General features: G+C 30.4%; 1 pseudogene; it reads left to right on the plus strand.

Annotated features, from left to right (window-relative positions):
* LOC108691088 overlaps positions 1-6,428 on the plus strand; it is a 56,923-nt pseudogene extending 50,495 nt beyond the window's left edge.
* The last annotated feature ends 500 nt before the right edge of the window (positions 6,429-6,928 follow it).

Genomic DNA, 6,928 nt, shown 5'->3' on the forward strand with positions numbered 1-6,928 from the left:
TATTACCCGTATTAGAATCAAATTAATATCTTTAGAATTTGCATTTTTTTTAATAAGAAAAAGAGCAAGAGTTTTGATTTATAATTTTAACTCTTACAATTAGTATTATAATTGGGTCATTCGTCTCGCGAATTTTTTTTCTTTGAAATACTAGAAGCATTATTTTGAAATATTACTTTAAAATACTTGATTAAAAACTTGATTAAATGGTTTTTATCCTTTCCTTTTTTCTTAATACACAGCTGTATAAATACTTTTAAAAATATTAAAATATATATAGGAATCATTTAATAAATTTTATTGTAAAAGAATTTTATTGTAATGAAAATTAATCCGAGACGATTCTTTGTACGTAGTAATAGATCGGAAAATTATCGCGTGTGTACTAAAGATTAAGAATATTGAGCTTAAAAGTTTTCAAAAAAAATTTATACATGTAATTTAAATAGGAATAAATATGTATCACAATCTAAATTAACTTTCTACGTTTAATAGCTTTTTAAAAAAAAGAAATATAAAATTTACCTTGAAAATCGCTTTTGTAGACCAGAACCCTCCCTTAGTCCATTTAACCCCAGATGAAATGACGAGTGTCTTTCGTATTGCTAGAAATTTCGAATAAATCAAACGTCATTCGTGATGCCAAAATCGATCAGAGATAGTACTGACTTCATTCTATGTGTGACCATGACGTGGTAGTACAGTGATGTTTCTTTTTGCGAGTCATTTCGCGATACTGTTGTTCTATGTATTAGTTTCCGCGTCACGTATCAATCTATTGCTGGAACGATTCAATAATACTTATATACAGCTAGATATATGTATAAATAATATTAAAATTATTTTCAATAGAGTTTTCTTGTAGCATAAAAGAATTCAAAATATAAATTAGAATATTTCTAATCGATTTGCTGTGCTGAAATAAATCGCATCAAAAATCGTGTCTGCGCAGTTCCATGCCATTACACAGAATCGCTCTGTGTATTAAAGTTCCAGATTCATCAGAGAACGATTAGCGATGCCATTTTTCAGACCGATTAACACACTTGTCGCATTAACGCGACGACGCTTGACCCAAATTGATGTCGTTAACCGATTAACTTGCTCAGCATAATGGCGTGGATCCCTCGAGAAATCGCGTATACCGAATTTCCGTAAAATCGTAAAAGTTCAAAGCACTGTCGGCCCTAGATGGAGAACGCCTTTGTCGCTGTGCGGCCGCACGACCAACGCGATGACATTCCGCCCACGGGGATGTTCGTATGGCGCTTGGCTCATGCACGAGAAAATGCATTTGCCTATCCTCGGTACATGCGTATACATGCACAATGCAACAAAGATATCAGTGGTCGTCTACAAAGCGGCGTCAATCTTGTCGAGATATCCTATCATCATCCCCGTCTTTTCCCGAGCATTCTTACTTTCTGCAGCTTACACCGTTCGCATACGTAACGCGTAATATCTTTTCACTTAACCAGATCGAAACGTTTTATTGTCCCTCGTCAACGGCGACTGCACTCGCAGACATTTTCGGACAATGCAAATGTGAAGATAACTGTATGTATCGTTACTGCAGTGTTCTGTATTATATTATATTGAGTCTAATGCAAACATGTACAACCGCTAATTCTTTTTATCGTTTTATTGTTTTTTGTTACATTAACGTTCTTAAAAACTAATCAAGAAAGAGCAGTTAATGATACTTCTGCTGTACAGTTGAAAAATTTCTGTTAAATTTAATACATTTCATGTGTTCCAAAATGACACAACAACACAAATTTTTATTAATATATGAAGTAAATAAATAAATTGATAAGTAAAATTTCCTGTTTTAAAGATGATCATTTTATCATCAATAATAATTACTTATCATACTTTAATTTGTGATAAGGTAATAAAGTATTACAATTTCCAATACAATACTGAACAAAAAAAGATTTTTATTTGAATCCAATTCTCGAAATTCACATTTGATCTTTTTATTTTAGTACTCTTTAATACTCTTACACAATAAAGTTAGAGTTACCACATTTAATTCTCGAAAATCTTCAAGTTGTTTTCTTCACAATTGAACCATGTTCAAAATTATACTTTACTCTACATTCTACAGCTTTAATTTAAAACTATGTTTCAAGATCATTAAATAATTGGTGCGCAATTTGTTTGAACTGAAAATTGTAACAATTCAAAATTGTTAGGCATTACTTCGAATAATCTTCTTGGCTCATTTAAATTGTTAACAAAATGAATATGTTACAATAGTAGTACAAATATCATATAAAAAATTAACATAAAAAAGTAACTTTGATCTGATTTAGAAGCAAATTTTTTCATTAAAACTAACATTTACGATATGTTAAATTAATATATTTATCTTAGAATTTATATTTTAAAACTATTTCAGTTTTTATGTTGGTTATTAAAATTTATGTTGGTATTTATTTATAAATTATATTATTTTAATACTTTAAGACAAAATGTTTTAAAGTAGTTCTTAAATTGAATTACCACAGAAATGTCTAATTTTTTAATATAATAAAGTTGAAGTATCAAAATTGATGTGAGACGCTTCTTTTACTGACTGCACACAAATCTTATCATAGACTTTTCTCAAAAACGAGATTATAATAGTTCAAAAAATTACGATTTTAATCACAAAAAAGTATAGGTTAACGACCATTCTGGAAAGATATTTACGTGCATAAACTTGCATACAAATTTAATCTAGAAAAGTACATAATCTCATCCTGTTTTCGTTCGAAGATGCAGCTCTTTTGATTTACTATCATATGTTCCATACTATTCCATTAAAATATATACGTAGTTTTAATGTTTTATTCAAATTATGCAGATATAATTTTGGATGGGCTCTGGTGAGGCACCCCAAATTTTCGTATTTTACTAGAGAACTGTCTTAAGTACCAATTTAATACAAAACATTAAAATAATATCAAATTAACACTCGGTTAAAAGTTTAACACATGATTACAAAAATTGTAATACAAAATGTTTTTATTGTGTAACTCATTTTTACTGTATAATTCGTCTTATTATAAATATAAGTAGACTTTCCAAGTATCGTAGATACGTTACATTAAGCTTTAATTATAGTTTAGCAGGCCTAGCTGATTTTACAATCAAATATCATCATATACTCAACACACACACACACACACACACACACACACACACACACACACACACACACACACACACACACACACACACACACACACGCACGCACGCACGCACACACGCACACGCACAAAACGTACCGATGATTACAATTATGCAGAAATTTATGGCGCGATACGCAATATTATCATGCACATATATGCATATCGTATAATGATAAATACATCGTGCGATATACTGCAAGACAAACTTGTTGACAAATTTGCATCTCCAGCTTTGCACAGGTATAAGAGCAGCTACGGAAGTGACGAAGGACGGGAAGAAAAACGCAAGTCTCGGCTTCGTCAAGTATTCCGTTCCGCACGATGAATGTTAGCGGCAGTAGTACGTTTGAGCAGATATTTCGCGAAATATTCTTTGCTTGCAGCATTAATCTTTTAGGATTATCCCTACGAAATGCGATAGCCTCATAATTTTCTTACGTTTTACATTGGCCCTCTGGATTTCTTGCATATGCAGCAATAACGAAGCACTTGCGAACTCTACATATTTGCATATATTTTTTATTATAATAAATGTAATATATATATATTCTTACACTGTATATATTTTTTATTAATATATATATTGTTTTTCTTATTGACGGCACAAAAATATAAAAATTTTTAAGAACATTTCTTGAATTTTTTTCACGCAAGAATCATTTAATTATCTTGTATTTAATATCGATTCTTCCTTCCCGAATACTTATATATGAAATTTATGTTACGAGAATGAGATTTCTTCCGATATATTCCTAAAATTTGTCGCATTTTTTTTTCCTTCGTCAAAATGACATGTATTTTGTTCCTATCCATGAGATATCTCTCATTCAGGCTGATGGACAATTTTCCGTGAGCCATAAGTGCTGCCTCGCTTCTGTGCTTTTTATGATGTCACATCCAATCGACGTCTATGATTGGTCAATAGCGCGACCCCCTGTATAAATGACTGTCCCGTGATCCCGACAATTCTGATATTATCGGTGCCTTGCAGCTAATGCTATCGAAAAAGATTTGATTTATTATTACCAGTGGCAATTTTCCACTGCAAAAACAAAGAAACCTATACTTACAACGAAGAAACGTTTTATTATACTAGAAGAACATTTATAGAACTCAGATAGTTTGATGTTACATTATAATATACAAAAATGTACAAATCATCTTCTTTTCATAGCATTAAAAGGAAGATATTAAAAAAGAACCAATTTTTGCTCAAAAAGACGTAAGTAAAAGAAATAGTGTTTTTTGGAAATTTTTACTTGCTAGGTACGATAAAATTATCGGAGAAGATTTAGAAAATATCTTGAAAATTGAGTAAGAATATTAAAATTTGGATGAATACATGTTTGTACTTAATTTTCAAGGTATTTCTCAAACGTTATAAACTTTTAAATAATCGTATCTAAGAAATTAAAATTTACAAAAAAGACTATTTCTTTTACAATATACAAAAATTAATAGATAATAAAAGGAATAGATAATGAAAGGACCGTCGAAATCAATGTGCAGATTCAATAAGAATTATTTTATTTTAGTTCAAACAAGGTATTAAGTCATAATAATCGTTTAAACATCAAGTGATCATATGTTTCGGCTCCGTATTTTGAACCATCATCAGTGAATCAATAAAGCGACAATTGTTGAAACAATATTGTAATTAACATTTACGCATCTTATCTCAAAGTAAGTTCATCATTGGTGTGATTCATTAAGCAAGAAACCAGTGCTCAAAAATTTCTTACTATTACCTATTTGTAATTAACATTTACGCATCTTATCTCAAAGTAAGTTCATCATTGGTGTGATTCATTAAGCAAGAAACCAGTACTCAAAAATTTCTTACTATTACCTATTTGTTATTACAGTTACAAAATCGGTTGACGATATTGTATGAAACAATTTATATCCGTTCGCAAGAGACAAAGTTAGTGTCAAATCATAATTAAAAATCGTAATGATTTTCAAAATTTTTATAAATTTAAATTTTTTATAAATTTACATTGCATTCTAGATATAACTAATATATGCAAGATGTCCCAAAATAATCGCCAAATATTTCATGAGTAGAGCGAACTAAATTGAGTCGAAAAGTCGTCTATCATTTTATAATTTTCGCAATAGTTAACAAAATATTAATTACTAAAAATTCAAATATTTTCAATAACTTTTTACTCAAATGCTGTCAACTTTATAAAATACAATAAAAAACAAATATTGTTTATTTTTTCTCATAGAACTCTAAGAAATTTTTTGAATTTTTTATCAACTTTTTAATATTGCATTTATTTTATTTAATTATTTTTACCTAAGAAAATACAGTATTAAAAATTTTTTTAAAATTCTCAAAACTTTATGAGAAGAAAAACAATTTTTGTCTCTTCCTGTTTTTCTGTAAAGTTTATAGTATTTGAGTAAAAAAATTATTATATAAAAACCAATATTCAGCGATTTTTAGTAATTAATATCTTGTTAATTATTGCGAAAATTGCAAAATGATAGAGGACTTTTCATTTTTCGATTCAGTTTAGTCCGTTCTATCTACACGGTTTGTCAAAACTTATTGGACATTCTATATATATAAATTAATAAATACAATTAAATGATTGAAAATTAAATGTAAAAGTAAAACGAGTCACTACTGTTTGACGTCTAAAGTTGAAAACTTATTCCTTTTTGGGCCAAGTCAGCTCTTTTTTAACATCTTTCTTTATTAATCTTTCGCAAAGTCTAGAATATATTTTTTAGTAAAAATTTTAATCTCGCTGCTTTTAATAGAATTATTTTTCTTTCAATTTAAAAAACATCTTTGTCATTCAAGAAATCTTTCACATATGTATAACCTCTAATGGATTTTTATTGGAAGTATAAACGAAATTTCGTTATGGAAATAATCGAAGGATAAACACAGTTACGTTATCAATCCCCCGTGTATTTCAAACTTTTATCGTGATTACGTATACACGACCACGCGACGATCGCGAGTAGTCATATTTGCATTACCAGCGCAATTTCAGATGTATCCGGTGATTTATCGTCGATAGATGGCAAAGTGGAATTTTTAAATCGATCGTTCGCAGGTCATTATTGTGACCCACTAGACGATTGGAGAAAATTGATAGGTTTCACGGAACAAGTCCCTTCCAGGGACCTTTGCAAAGTAATCGAAGGTTACCACGGTCAAATATTAATTGCTCGACTCAGAGGCTTTTGCTTAACGGCTGGTCCTCGGAGAAAGGTCGGAGACAATAATTTAGGGATAGAATGTTGTAAATTTCAAGTTAAAGTCTAACTAGGAAGGAATTCGCGGAATACCTTTCCTTCGCCTCAACTTTTACTCCCATTTTTCGCCGCTTCTTTCATTTTCTCTCTGCGTACAGCAGTAAAAAAAAACGCCAAGCGAGAGCGCATACAAATGTAGATTTAAAGATTCAGTACTTCGTAAAGAGCGCTACGCAATTATTCTGTTCCGTATTCAGTACTTTTCTTTGCGTATTTATAAAATGTTGTAATTTTTTGTTCATGCAATGTAATTACTATCGACTCGCAGTTTTGGACAAGGTTTATTTTATTTCATAAAAACGAAGACTATGAATTTATATTACACGTTAACTATTCTCTCTCTCCCTCCCTCCCTCCCTCCCTCTCTCTCTCTCTCTCCCCTCCCCTCTCTCTCCTCCTCTCCTTCTCCCTCTCTCTTTTTTGTGTGCCGTTAAATAAAGATTAAAACGTTTCTTCTATTTTCGTAATAA

This window comes from Atta colombica, unplaced genomic scaffold (genome assembly GCF_001594045.1).
Source record: "Atta colombica isolate Treedump-2 unplaced genomic scaffold, Acol1.0 scaffold39, whole genome shotgun sequence".
Classification (NCBI taxonomy): Eukaryota; Metazoa; Arthropoda; class Insecta; order Hymenoptera; family Formicidae; genus Atta; species Atta colombica.